Genomic DNA, 15,333 nt, shown 5'->3' with positions numbered 1-15,333 from the left:
CATCCTGAGATACATCAGGTCAGATCTGATCCTAGAACCAGGGAAGGCCCTCTGCTCTGGGCCTCTCCCTCCACACTCTATGTCAGGTGCCAAAGGATTGCACTAATGGCTTCAGTTTTCTACAGGTTCTTGGGGCTTAGAGCTGTGAAGCAGAGATGTTGTTCAAGGAACATACTGAATCTCAAAACAGAGTACAATAGAAATACCTAAAAAACAAAATGAAACTCAGTCTCTTTTGTCATGTCTTTGTTGACTTACATTTCTTTTTATTTCCCTTTCTTGTTTTTTCCCTCAGTCTCTTATTGTTTCACTTTCCAACTGTAACATGCATTTATTTGTCAGTGACCTTATTTTAAAGTTGCTGAATTTGATTAAAGATTATCAAATAGAAAGGCATATTAATTGGCTTGGTTGCATTAATACTGTAGTGGAACCACCACTTTATTTTCTTCTCATCTCAGTTTTCTTCCAGCTTTTGGCAGTGAAATGAAATAAAAGACCATCTGAAGGCAAAAACTATCATTCAGTTGATTCAGCTGAACATGAATGAGTATGTTTTGGTTCACATCTGACAGTTTGATATTTTTATTGTTTTAATGTGAATATTTGCTTGTAATGTGATAGAAGCATGTCTTTAAAATAGATGTAATCAAAGCTTTGTACGTACTAATATGTAGCAAAAATATTTGTATATTTAAACACTTGTGAATATATTTACTCATGACGTTGAAAGGGATTAAAAAGTAAAATGAGAAATGGATTCAGCCATTTACTATTATAAATTACTGGCATAAGAAGTGCTAAGAATAATCTTCTATCTTAAGGAATGAAATCACAACTTCTTTAAAGATACCTGAAAATGAACTGTAAACACTAAATCTGATAGCAGGAATTTCAGAAAAATGGTCTTCTTGCTAATGATCTCTTTGGTGACAGTTTTTAAAGCACTTAATTGGGAAAAAGCTGACTTTTGTTCAATTATCAGACTTTTCTAAGTCATCCTGTGAAATAGTTACTTTGTCTTTTTATTTCTTCTTGTCTAGTTATAAATGTTTTAATGCCAAAGAAGTATATTTCTGTCATAGGTTTTCATAACTTTTTAGTGAATTGCTAAATATGTTAACAGATTTTGGTAGGTTGGAAAATCTCAGAGGAGAAATTGCATGTTTTCACCCAAAAGTTCAAGGGAGCATGCTGTTTTAATTAATGGTGCATGGTCAGGATAAGGAATATCACTAAAATAAAATAAAGTGCTAATCTGAAAATTAATTTAGTCTGTTAAATTTGTATCTGTCTCTGTAGCTATTAACAAATACCTAAGGAACATTTTAAAATCTTTCTAGTAGATACCTACTTAGCATTAGCTTCTTCACCATACCGTCCTTAATGGAGTGTGTATTTAGACTGGGAAGGGGGTATATTTGGATCAAAATATTATTCCATAATCTACAAGGGGAACCCTCAGTTAAATCTCTGTCAGTTATCTCAGCTCTTTCAGTGATAAGACATTCACTTAAATTCCTCTATAATGATAATTTAGGGAGAGAAGGAAATGCCTTTTTAGAGGCATAAGGTCTAACGGACTTTTAAGGTAGTGTTTCTTTTTCTGATTATAAAAATACAGTGAAGTTTATTATATGCCAATTATACATCAGTAAGCTATCTTAAAAGTATATACATACCTCCTTTTTAAAAAATCCTCACCTAAGGAAATGTTCATGGGTTTTTAGAAAGAGAGGAAGGGAAAATAGAAACATCAGTGTGAGAAAGAAACATCGATTGGTTGCCCCCCATACGTGCCAGATCAAACACACAACCTAGGTATGTGCTCTGACCAGAGATGGAACCTGCAACCTTTTGGTGCATGGGACAACGCTCCGACCAACTGGCCACCCAGCCAGGGCATATACATACCCCTCTTAAAAAAATAAAATCAGTAAAAGGAATGAAGTGGAAAATAAAAATCCTACAGTGGAGGTAGGTGTCTGGGATAAAGTTAGGGATATCTGTTCACACACTACTTGGTAATAAAAAGAGTGGTTCTGCATTTTTATAAGGCTTTTAGGACCCCAAAACTTCAATCTGTATGTAGATAGCAGATATCCTTAACATTGATCTTATCTATTCATGGAGACTGTTTAAACTTAGAAGAAACGGTGGGAAGAAAAATGCTAACTGACCTTACTGAAATGCACAGTAATTACCTTAGTTGAAATTGCTTTTTATGTTAAATTACTCAATTTCTCTTTCTCTCACAAGGCCTCATTTTATATTCATGAAAGCAACTAACCAGTTATTGTCAATTAAAAAGAAAGTACTCAGGCTCCAGTAAGGTTGTTAGTACTCTCTCTCCCTCCCTCCCCCCCCTCTCTGGAATAGGCAGAGGTAATTCTATATTTTCCAGCATGTTATTTAATCTTTTCTTTCATTCTCAGTGAATCATAATGCCATTCTAAGGAAATAAGCCAATAAAGACATCTCCACAGTGGCCAACATGATTCCCTTAGAAAGCAACACATGAATTGTATTTAGCATCATTATAAGACAAGCTGCTTATTGGCATTATATAAACTCATATTCTTATCTGACAGGGAGAAGAAATTATATTGGGTTGGCCAAAAAATCTGTTTAGTTTTTTCCATAAAATAAAAGACACATTTCACTTTCACCAATAACTTTATTGATTTTGGTATTTTGAGTATGTCATCTATCTCCTGCATGGTATAACATTGCTTGTTCTAATTTAATGTCTCCATTTGATCCCTATCAACTTCAACAGGTCTACGAGACCATGGAACACCTGCCCAGTGAGAAATTTCCAGCACGAAACTTTGCAAACCACTTTTGACACATTCAATGAGTCACAGCACCTTCTCCATACACTGCAAAAAAATTTTATGTGTGTTTTAGTTGTGTTTTTACCTTTCTTGAAATAATAAAGTATAATGTGTTGAAAATGTTGCTTATTTTCTTCCATCTTCAATTTTAAAATGGCTACACAAAAATTCACCAATTTTGATGTTTTTAAATGCATGCTGATATGACAGCCGTCACAATACAGTCTAACAAAATTGTTTCAAATGAAGTTAAAGACAACTAAGTGCTACTACAGCCATCTTATGGGGAAAATAATCCACAAACTTTTTGTCCAACCCAATAAATCAGATTGCTTTGATCCAAATTTACATATTAGATATCTTATTTTGAGAGGATGGCTTAATCTAAATGTTCTTTACTAATACATATAAATTATTAGCAGATGATAACAATCATGTATTTTATTTGAAAATCTATGAACTTGGTCTCTTCCAGAACTGACAGATTCTGTCTTAATTTGGAGATATTCTTTTTTTTTTAATCATTGCTAAGATATGACATCTACAGTTTTCCAGCCTCAAAGTTTCAAATGACTTGGTATACTACTACTGTCTTTCTTCATGGTACACACTTTTTAATTTTTTAGATTTTGTTATTACCATAACTTAAAAAATATCCAAAAGCTAAGATTCCAAATTTTTAAAGGAGCACTAAGGAAATATAAACTTGTATATCTCAAAGAAATTAATGTGTACTTTTATTACATACTGGTAGATAGTGGTCTTACATGGGACTGTTTTACTGAAAAAAAAAATGCCCTTTAAATCCTATAGATTTGTTTCCTGTAAACTTTGAGTGTGGCCTGGATGATAACTGCACCACAGTTGGGAATGAGGGACATTAAGTATTCTTGCCTAACTGCAAAAACCTGGGGAAGGCTTCCCTTCCCATGTTTACACAAGTCTTAGTTTCAACTCATGAGAGAGACCAGCTCAGTGAAATATACCCCAATCACTCAAACTCTTTAATTATAAATTATACTATAGCATTTAGCTGTCAGAAGCTTTTAAATTATAAACTGAAGAATAATCTTAACTATTAGGCTTATAGATTATGTCAATAGTCATTTCCTGTGCATATGAGTGTTACTGAAGAAACTCATGCATTCCTGCCCTCTCAGGACCAAGAAGTATGTTCATGGGGCCCTCTGGGGCAGAACTTAAATTACTTGAGTCCATTGTTATGGTCACTGGAAAGTAGGGGTCATTTAAAACAATGTGAGTCCAGATAAGAATTGATTTTAACATTCTTATTATCAGATACGTTCTGAAATCACTTAAAGTTTTAAATGTGTGCTAGTATAAGACATCTTAATACTTTACATAGATGGCTATGTCTTGTGGGTCAAATTTTTTAAAAAATCTAGTTGTATATTTAAAAAAAGGCCTTTGGAAGATTGTTTCTACTGTGTGAAGCCTGTCTGTGCCTCTTGCTGTTGTCAGACCCTATCTATATCAGAGTCCTTCTGAAAGGTAGGCTTAGCCAAGTGAAAAAGTGGTGTGCAATGTCAGAAACAGATCAATCAAGAGAAGGAAGAAGATGGAAAATGGAAAGCTATCCCCAGATAGATCTGCCTTTCAGAAAGAGGAGGCCAGTTCCACCAGTGTCCAGTCAGGCTAGAAGTGTGATGTGCTGAGACAGAGAGAAGAGACTGCCTTGAAAAGGGGACCTGACTTCAGGACAAGAGCAGGACAAGAGCAGAACAAGAAAAAAAGCTGCTAATTCTGGGTCACACCTGGTCGGAGAGGTCCAGAGAGCAACCACACTGGGGCTCAGGAAGGACTAGGCCCAGGTGGTTCTGATCCCTCTCTGGCCAGATCACCAAGATCAGAGCTGGACAATGTCTGGAGTGACGGTGCTGGTGAGAATGGCTTGACCCAAGACAGAAACGGTATCTGCTGGTCTGGTCCCTCCACACCCCAACCATGCAAGCCCCAGCCTAGGCTTATGGCATTCCAGGGATACACTCATTTCATTAGTGCCCTCCCTTCCCTTGTTGAAAGGAAGCAGAGCTTCCTGTGAAAATGGATGGGAAGTTATAGCTGTTACTCAAGATCCATCTTTAGTCAAACTTGAGGATACAAGGAATAAGGAGGGAAAAGGGATGGAAAAAAAAGAAATAGATTCTAGAAAGACTTAAATCCCACTTCCTTATAGGGGATGAGTTGGGGAACACCCATGTGAGTAAATCTCCTTAGGGCACCTAGTCATTCACTAAGGAGAGTAGGGGATCCTATATTCTTAATTATTAAACTGATATGGTAGATTGCAGCCCTCCTTACTCACTGAATGTAGGGCCTCTGGTTAAGGGCAGATTCCTTCTAGAATGAAGGCATTATATGCCTTTGAGGTTATAAAACTGACTCAGAATCTCTAGCAAGATAATGGACCTAAAGTTCAAACTTTATTAAGAGAGAAAATGGAATTCTACATTCCAAGAGTTTCTGTCTATGTATAAGAGCCTATATTGAAGGTCTATAAACCGAGATTTACTCTAAGTTATAAAAGAGACTGGGGAGAGTCAGGCCAAGGTGCAGGCTGAGAGAAGGGCCAGAGTGCAGACTTCACTGTCCTCTGCCTTGGATAGAGTGGGGAAGCATGGGGTAGACAGGAAATGGAGGCAAGGGCTGGCCTCGCCACAGTCCTCTAAGCAAAGCCTGTGAGAATACAGACCCTTGGAGAAGCCCTGGATTCCCCCCCAGAGCCATGACCATGCAGGGGACAGGAGTGGGGGGTGGGGGACACAAGGGGCACGGGGTGAGAGGCAGTGGCTTAGGGAAGAGCCTGAGGGCGGCTGGCATGGGCAGCCAGGGGCAGAAAGCCAGGCCAGGCCAGGAAACCAGGAATCAGGAGATGGCAGAATAGGGGGCCTCTCAAAACAGGAGGTTAGAAGCAAGACACAGGGCCACAGCAGTGACAGCAGCACCACATGGAAGTAACAGACACACTGTCAGTCAGGTCTACACTCAGAGGAAAGGAGGCATGGGAGCCTGCAATCCCACCTCCCACCTCCTTAGACACATAACTTCTCCCTAAAGCTAATCAGGGATGGAAGGGGAAAAGCAGGTAAGAAGCCCACTGAAAGGGGAAAAAAGCCCTCATGGAGTTTCAGCTTCTACTAGGCTGTATATTTAATGATCTGCCTATTTGACAGATGTTTTCTCTTTAAGGGTAGGGATTCTAGAACGAGGAAAGTTCATAAAACAAAAGGAAGCCCTGGCCAGTGTGGCACAGTCGGTAGGAGTGTTGCCCATAACCGGAAGGCTTACAGGTCTGATACCTAGTCTGGGGATGGGAGGCAGCCAATCTATGTTTTTCTCTCTCTCCCTTCCTCTCTCTGTAATTAAAAAAACCCTGAGGTAAGGATTAAGAAAAAGAAAAGAAAAAACCATAGACTAACTGAAAACAAACAAAACAGTGAAAAAGGTCACAGCATATAGGATAGTCACAATAGTAATTTCCTTTATATAAAATCAGCTTTTACAATTTAAAAAGAAAAAGAAAAGCAACTCAGTAGAAAATTCTGCACATGGTATAAACAATTTATAGAAAGAATCAAACAACCAATACCATAAAGGGGCTAAAATGGTGATGGGGAAAAAAAGAAAATGCATAAGAAAAAATACAATAAAGATGAAAAAATAGCCAATATATTTATTAAAAGATACCCAAACTCACTCACTGTGAAGAAATATAAATTTAAACAGCAAAAAATAAGATACTTCACCCATCAGAATGATATAAACTATTCAGTTATAAGATAAATATGTTAAGGATATAATATACAACACAGCGACTATAGGTAATAAGACTGAAAGCGGGTATGATGGCAGATCTTAAAAGTTCTCATCATAAGAAAACAAATTGTAACTATGTGAGATGATGGATGTTAACTGAACTTATTGTGGGGATCATTTCCTAACACATAGATATGTCAAAATCATTATGTTGTAGTCCTTAAACAACATAATATATCAATTATATTTATATTTCAATAAAATAGGGGTAGGATGGTTAACTGGACTCAGATGGTAAGTGATAATGGCTGATTTTCTGGCATACTGGAGTTAACTTGTTTCAACTAGGCTCATAATGTTTGAGTATGTATGTTTTTGATGAAAATAAATATCTGATTTTTATCCTTGTACCTTCCCCCTTCAAATAATATTAAAAACAGGAATGTGGGGAAAAAGAATAAAAATTAAAAATACCCATTACTGATGAGGATGGGGAAATGAGGACTGTTGCACTTTGCAATAGAAGCTATTTTAAATGCAATTTGTCGGTATCTCAATATTTTAAGTGTATACACTGACTTAGCAATTCCACATTTAAAAATTTCCCTAAAAATATACTAACATTCGCAAATGTATATCTGAATAATTATTACTGGTATTCATCATTTCATTTACCTCACAATTTGTAGATTTAACCGTTTTCCCTGCCTCCAGTACTGGCTGCACCCAAGTAACCTCTCCAAAATGCAAATCTAAGGGTGTAACACACCTTCTCAAACTCCTTCAAGGGTTCACTAGCATCTAATGGTGATGCCTAACCTCAACTTGGCCTACGAAACCCCTACGTACATCACTGCCCTTACTCTCTTCCACGTCCTACTTTATACTTTAAGTTGTGGCATGCGCGCGCGCGCACACACACACACTCCTTTTTCATGCTTCAGTGTCTTTGATCGTGAACCACCAGTTGGTCTACAATTTTGTTTTAATTCTATGGCACACATTGTTCACTGCTTACTGTATCAGTTAGGAATGAATTTGGCTGATAATAAAAAAGATCCAACCACAGTGGCTTAAATAAATCAGGAATTTATTTTCTCATGTAAAAGAAATCCACAAGTGGTAAGATGGCTTCATAAAATTATGAAAGTCCAAGGTATCTTTTTTCTCATTGGTCAGAATGAGGTCACAGGGTCACCCCCAGGTGTAAGGAAGGTATATCAGTCTGGGTTTGGCTAAGATAGCTGTTTAAAAAGAAAGAGGCTTGTTATAGGTTATTAGTAACTTACAGAATCACTGGGATGAAACAAACTGGGGCTGAATTTATAGGGAAAAAAATCCAAAAACAGACTGGGCTGCCAAGGCAGCTGATACTTCTGCCCTGGTCTGGGTTTTGCCTGGCAGGGAAGCTCCCTGGACAGTGGCTGACTCCAGAAGCACAGTCTTTGCGATATATATGTCAATGAAATGGATGCCTCCTGGCTTGCTTTTCTCCGGACAAAACTCAATTTAGAATTCAGAATTTTATACCAATGTATTTGATTGGCAGGACCCAATTCCAGAATCCTATCTGTAAGAGAGTCCTGGAATATATAAAACTTAGCTTTTCCACTTCTGAAGTACAGAATACAGACTGGAATAGCTACTGAGTGAGCCAGTCCCAGCATCTACCACAGGAAAGAGGGGAAGCAAGGCATTGGCTCAGCACTAAGACTAGGCCCATAACACAAACAAATTCGGGACTTCATTATCAGGGAAGAGGGCTGGGGGTGGTTATGGGGACAGCAACAAGAGTATCTGCCACAGTTTTAAAAGATCAAGACTTTCCTGAAAAGGCAGAGAGGGACAAGAAGAACATTCTAGGCACAAGGAAAAATAAGTGAGAAAAATATGGGGCTTTGAAAGAAAGTTCACAGGGTCGGGAGAGGGGAAGAGAGGGAGAAAGAGAGAAAGCGAGAAAAATCAATGTGTAGTTGCTTCTCTCATGCCCCCAACTGGGTACCTGACCTGCAATCCAGGCATGTGCCCTGACTGGGAATCGAACCAGTGACCCTTTAGTTCATAGGCTGGCACTCAATCTGCTGAGCCACACCAGCTGGGGCAAAAAATTTTAAGAGGAAAAGAAAACATATGTAAAGTTATATTTTCAATCTCATGGCAAATGCAGATTAAAATAGCAGTAAATATCACTTCATATTTATCAGACAGGCAAAATGTTTAAATTCTGAAAAAAGCAAGTTTTGACAAGGATGTGGTGCCATCACTTGGAAAGTACTTTGACTATATTAAGTATAATGATGTATTTATCTTTTAGTCCTTCAACCCAGCAATTCAGCTTCTAGGGAAGATGGTGTGTTATGAAAGTCAACCATTAATTGTTCAATTATTCAGGTATTTTGTGAGTTAGTTGTAAAATAGTAGCTTTAAATCTGCCCATATAATAGAGTATTTACTCCACGGCAATCTGTAAATGCCACAAACCAGGGTTTAGGTTTTGTTATTTCTTTAGATACTGTTTACTAAAATACCACCAGAACACAGAGAAACTCAAACATATGTATGAGAAGACATTGTAGAATAAACATTCAGAATCTACACTGTGTTGAAGTTTAACAGGGTGTTAAGTTCAGGCTATGATTTTTATTAAATCATTGCTAAGGTATGAATAATATCATAATTTAACCTTAGTTTGAATTATTCAATTATGTCCACATTCTTAACTCTCTATGTAATCATTCTTAAATATTTTTTAAACAGTAAGAAAGTGTGTTATTTCATATAACAAGAAGCCTAGGCTGGAGTGGTTCCCTGGCTGATTAGTTTGTTGACCATTCAGTCTCTCTAAGTTGCTTGGTTTATTCTCCTTTCTACTTTGCCATCTCTGGCAAGCTCCCCTCATTTAACAAGATGGCTTCAGCAATGCCAGGGGTTCTTTCACAGACGGTAATATCTAGGAAAAGAAGAGCTGTTTCTTCCCATATGTGTACTGTCATCAAAGAAGAAAACTGCCCCTGAAGTCCCCTCAAAGACTTCCCCTCAGGTCCCATTGGTCAGCTTGAATAATTTTAATAACATTCCATTACATTCAGATTTTGTCATAGGATTTAAGTTTGTTTGTTTTTTTTATAAGCCTTACTCTTAACATACAAGTTAAAGTTTTAAACAGAAAAGGAAAACCCTAGTGTCTCACATTGACAATTAAAGCCACTCATTATTTTAGATCCGGGCAGAAATCATAAGTAATTTAGGTAATTTTCACCAAAATTATCTCAGTAAAGTTCATGTACTTCAAGTGTTTAAGAATCAACTTTCATTCAGATCAATGCCCTATTTTCTGACAATTTAATGCATTTTTCACAGATTTGGAACTCTAACCTTGACGAGAGCTATAAATGCTATGATTATCTTAATGTCAATATTATGTTTAAAAATAACCTTGCCTGAGGTAAAAGGATCTTATACATAAAAGCTATGCATTTATGCCTAGGGTCATTTACATTTCTCTTGCATTAACTCTGTTTTGACATGCTTACTCTTGAGCACGGGAAAGCACAAGCATATGGTTATTATAGCCAACTTCCTTCCAGTTCCAACCTCATTTTCTGCTGCAAACATCTAGAGGAAATAGGAGGTTCCCCAAGTCATTCACTAAATATGTAAAAGGACTGAGGGCCAAATGTATTAATTTACTAATGAGATTTACATGTGTAAGTACAGAGTATAGATCCTGACAGCTTATAAGAAAAAATGTCCCATATACTCTGACTCCAGATGTATTTCTACCTACAAAAAGGAAATTTTCTAAGGTAATCCTGGTTATACTATCAAAGAATGGCTATTTTTAAATATTATTTTTGATAAACTACTATATCAGATTTAAACCATGAAACTTCGCTTGATGTGGTTTCAGTTGTGTTTGCAACTGGTAGCACTAACCCAGTCCAGCAACCCTGAGACCAGCAACCCGGAGGGACGAGCTCCTTGCTGGAGAATACCAAAGACTTTTCATAGTGCCAGTCAGAGCTGAAGGGGCAAATCTTGGAATAGTCTATTCTTTGCAGTTGTAAGAGCAAATGTACTACTTTAATAATTCTTTTTTAAAATTTAACTTATTCATAAAATTGTATATATACAGTAGAACTCCAAACAGGGGAGAATGGTACACAATTAAAAATAAAAACTTCATATTTCCCAGTGTAGGGGAAATGGAGTCGGGCTCTCTAACCAGCAGATAAGCAGTATTCCCATAACCTTGAGAATGGGCCCACATGTACAGAATCATGCTTTATTATATAATATCTTGGCACCCTGCTGGCTTTGTGTGCATTTTTTATATACGGGAGTTGGGACTCCCTGCTGGTGTGACTCGCGGTGTGACACGCCGTTTGCTGGGTGCGTGGATGCCCCCACCCTTGAATAAAGGCATGTCAGGCATCCCCATGGCTCCATGAATTTTCTTCCATCTGCCCAAATCCCGAGTGAACCTGCCCAGCCTTGAAAGGCTGCAAGACACCCAGAAACCCTAAGTTTTACTCCCTAGAGGCATGATTATAAACAGTTTCTTTTGCAACCTCTCAAAAATATTCTTTGCACAAACAATCATATAGATAAAGGTTCTTTTTCTTTTACTAAAAATTAGACTTAACTAAACACCTTCTTACCTAGCTTTTAAATTTCAACAGATCTTGAAAAATATCCCAAATCAGCACATACAGACCTATGATTCATTTAGTCACTCATTCAACAGATATTTATTAAGTCCTATGCACTGTATTAAGCACTAGGAATAAAAAAGTAAACAAAACAGACAAGGTCTTTCCTCTCACAAAATGTGTAGTCCAGTGAGGGCTGCAAAAGTACACATATTTAAAAACAAACAAGATAGCTACAGTTCATGCAGAAAACACAAAGGGATGTGATTTGTAGTGGGCCTGCATTAGACAGGCGGGGCAAATGTGGCTTCACTGAAAAACTGGCATAGATCAAAAGCTGAGATCAAAAACGGCAGGAAGTCAGCCATTCGAAAATCTGGGATAAGAGTATTCCAGGCAAGAATGAAGATCTTGTAATGTGAAATTTATTTGGCATGTTCTAAACACTCAGAGTAGGCCAACATGGCTGCTGTGCAGTAAGAGAGGAGAAGCAAGAGATGAAGTAAGCCATGTGCACGTGTGGATCTTTTTTCTTTTTAAAATATCTTTTTTAAAAAAGATTTTATTTATTTACTTTTACAGAGAGGGGAAGGGCGGGCAAAAGCAGGGAGAGAAACATTGGTGTGAGAAAAAAAACATTGATTGGTTGCCTCCAACACACACACCCAGGGATCAAACCCACAACCTAGGCACGTGCCCTGACAGGGAATCAAACCGGCAACCTTTTGCTTTTCAGGACAATGCCCAACCAACTGAACCATACCAGCCAGGGCAAAATTATCTTTTATTTTCTTTTTATTGTGGTAAAAATGTGCATAACAAAATTTATCATCTTAAGAATATAGTTCAGTGGCATTAACTACATTCACAATACATTCACGAACTATCACCACTATCCATTTCCAGAACTTTTCATCATCCCAGAGACTCTGTATCCATTAAATAATAACTCTGCATCCACTGTTCACCCCAGCCGTTGCTAACCACTCTTCTACTTTCTACCTCTGCGAATTTGCCTCCTTTATGTGGAATTATATAACATTGTCTGTTTCCATCTGGCTTATTTCACTTATCATAATGATGTCTTCGAGGTTCATCTATAATGTAGCATATATCAAATTTTCCTTCCCTTTCAAGTCTATCAGTCCATCATATGTATATACTACATTTTGTTTATCCATTCATCCATCCGTAGACATTTGACTTATTTCTACATTTTTGCTATCGTGAATAATGCTGTTATGAACACTCATGCACAAGTGTTTGTTTGAGTCTCTGCTTTCAATTCTCTGGGGTACGTGCCCTGAAATGGAATCACTGGATCATAGGGTAATTCTGTGTTTAACCTTTTGAGGAACCATGATTCTGTTTCCTAAAGTGGTAGTACCATTTTACATTCTTATCAGCAATAAGTGCAGGGTTCTGTTTCTCCATATCCTTGCCAACATCTGTTATTTTGTTGTGGATTCTTTACAATAGTTATTGTAATGGGTGTGAAGTGACATCTCATTGTAGTTTTGATTTACATTTCCTTAATAGCTAGTTTTATTGAACACTTCTTCATGTGCATTTTGGCCATTTGTAGATCTTCTTTGGAGAAATGTCTATTCATGTCCTTTATCCAGTTTTGAACTATTCTGTTAAGTTGGAGTTCTTCATCTATTCTGGATATTAATCCCTTATCAAATATATACTTTTCAAATATTTTCTCCCATTCCATGGATTGTCTATGCATTCTCTTGACAATGTTCTGATATTCAAAAGTTTTTAATTTTGGTGAAGCCCAATTTACTTATTTTTTCTTGGGTGCCTGTGCTCTTGGTGTTGTAGCCAGTAAAACCTTGCCATATCCAGTGTGATGAAGATCTTCCCCTATGTTTTCTTCTAAGCGTTTTATAGTTTTAGGTCTTTGATCTATTTTGAGTTGAGTTTTATATATAATGTATGGTAAGAGACCAACTTTATTCTTTTGCATGTGGATATCCAGTATTCCCAATACTACTTGTTGAAAAGATTGAACCTTTCCCCATTGAATGGTCTTGGCTACCTTGTCAAAAGTCAACCATACATGCAAATTAACATATTTTAAGTATAATGGGAAGTTACTGACATTTTAATTTTTATTTATTTTTTAAATATATTTTATTGATTATGCTATTACAGTTGTCCCATTCTCCCCCTTCACTCCCTTCCGCCCTGCCCACCCCCTCCCCACCCACATTCCCCCCCCTTTAGTTCATGTCCACTGTGTCATAAGTTCTTTCGCTTCTACATTTCCCACACCATTCCTGCCCTCCCCCTATTTTCTACCTATTGTCTATGCTACTTATTCTCTATATCTTTTCCCCCTCTCTTCTCCTCCCACTTCCCTGTTGCTAACCCTCCATGTGATCTCCATTTCTGTGGTTCTGCTCCTGTTCTCTTTGTTTGCTTAGTTTGCTTTTGTTTTAGGTGTGCTTGTTACTGTGAGTTTGATGTCTTTTTTTTACTGTTCATATTTTTTTATCTTCTTTTTTCTTAGATAAGGCCCTTTAACATTTCATATAATAAGGGCTTGGTGATGATGAACTCCTTTAACTTGGCCTTATCTGAGAAGCACTTTATTTCCCCTTCCATTCTAAATGAAAGCTTTGCTGGATAGAGTATTCTTGGATGTAGACCCTTGCCTTTCATGACTTGGAATACTTCTTTCCAGCCCCTTCTTGCCTGCAAGGTCTCTTTTGAGAAATCAGCTGACATTCTGATGGGAACTCCTTTGTAAGTAACTGTCCCCTTATCTCTTGCTGCTTCTAGAATTCTCTCCTTCATTTTTATGTTGGGTAATGTAATTATGAGGTGCCTTAGCATGTTCCTCCTTGGGCCCAACCTCTTTGGGACTCTCTGAGCTTCCTGGACTTCCTGGAAGTCTACTTCCCTCACCAGATTGGGGAAGTTCTCCTTTATTATTTGTTCAAATAACTTTTCCACATGTTGTGTTTCCTCTTCCCCTTCTGGTACCCCTATAATTTGGATATTGGAACGTTTAAAGGTGTCCTGGAGGTCCCTAAGCCTCTTTTTTTTGAATTCTTGTTTCTTCATTCTTTTCTGTTTGGTTGTTCCTTTTCTCCTTCTGGTCCCTTCCATTGATTTGAAACCCAGTTTTCTTTCCATCACTATTGGTTCCATGTGCATTTTTCTTCATTTTACTTAGTGTAATCTGCATTTTTTTCATCTAATTTATGACCAAAGTCCACCAATTCTGTGAGCATCCTGATCACCAGTGCTTTGAACTGTGCATCTGATAGGTTGGCTATTTCTTGGTCACTTAAAAAAATTGGCTCTGGGGCTTTTAACTCTGTTTGAACCATCTTTTTTATTTTATTTTATGTTTTTCCTTGGTCTGGTTGCGCCTGTTACGTATGAGGGGTGGAGCCTTAGGTGTTCACCAGGGCAGGGCACCTGTCACTGGGTTGTGACGTTATACGTGGGGCAGGGTCTGAGAGGGAACAATGGTGCCCGCTCCGCTCTCAGCAGGACTCCCGTCCCCCTTGCCGCTTCCCACAAGCAAATTGGTCCCCTCTGGTGCTGGCTCCCGGGCGGGTGGGCTTGTGCACTCTCTCGGACTCGGTGGGTTTCTCCAAGGAGCCTCCTGTGAGGCTGAGAGAATCTCCCAGCCTCAACTTCCATGGGTGTTTTCAATCAGTGCCTTCAGGCTTTGTTTCCCCGGCGCTGGGTCCCTGGGATGCACAGTCTGTGCCGAGCTGCCGGTTTTCTCTTAGTCCTGTGCATGAATGTGTGGCTGCAGACAGCCAGCTGCCTTGCGTGCCTCACTGGGTCTGCCTGCGCCCAGGGTTTGCCACCGGTCCGTCGGCTGCAGTCTGTGGTCTGCGCAGTCTGTGCCCTGCGCGTGCGTCTGCTAGCCACCGATTTTTCCTGCTGGTACCCTTTGACCCCTCTCCGTAGGCCTCCGATTCCACCCCTTCTTACCAGACTGGATGTATAGTATTCAGACTTCCGTTCGGTTCATTTCTCTCTGTTCTGGTTGTTTTTTGTTTGTAAATTCTTGTTGTCCTTAGTTTTGGTTGCAC

At 38.4% G+C, this 15,333-nt stretch overlaps 1 long non-coding RNA gene across 1 annotated transcript in view; it reads right to left on the bottom strand.

Annotated features, from left to right (window-relative positions):
- LOC123832892 overlaps positions 1-15,333 on the bottom strand; it is a 49,931-nt gene that overhangs the window by 30,837 nt on the left and 3,761 nt on the right. The window lies entirely within an intron of this gene.

The sequence above is a fragment of the Phyllostomus hastatus genome, unplaced genomic scaffold (genome assembly GCF_019186645.2).
Source record: "Phyllostomus hastatus isolate PE091 unplaced genomic scaffold, TTU_PhHast_1.1 phas_scaffold_21, whole genome shotgun sequence".
Lineage (NCBI taxonomy): Eukaryota > Metazoa > Chordata > Mammalia > Chiroptera > Phyllostomidae > Phyllostomus > Phyllostomus hastatus.
This window is presented reverse-complemented; position numbering and strand designations above follow the sequence as displayed.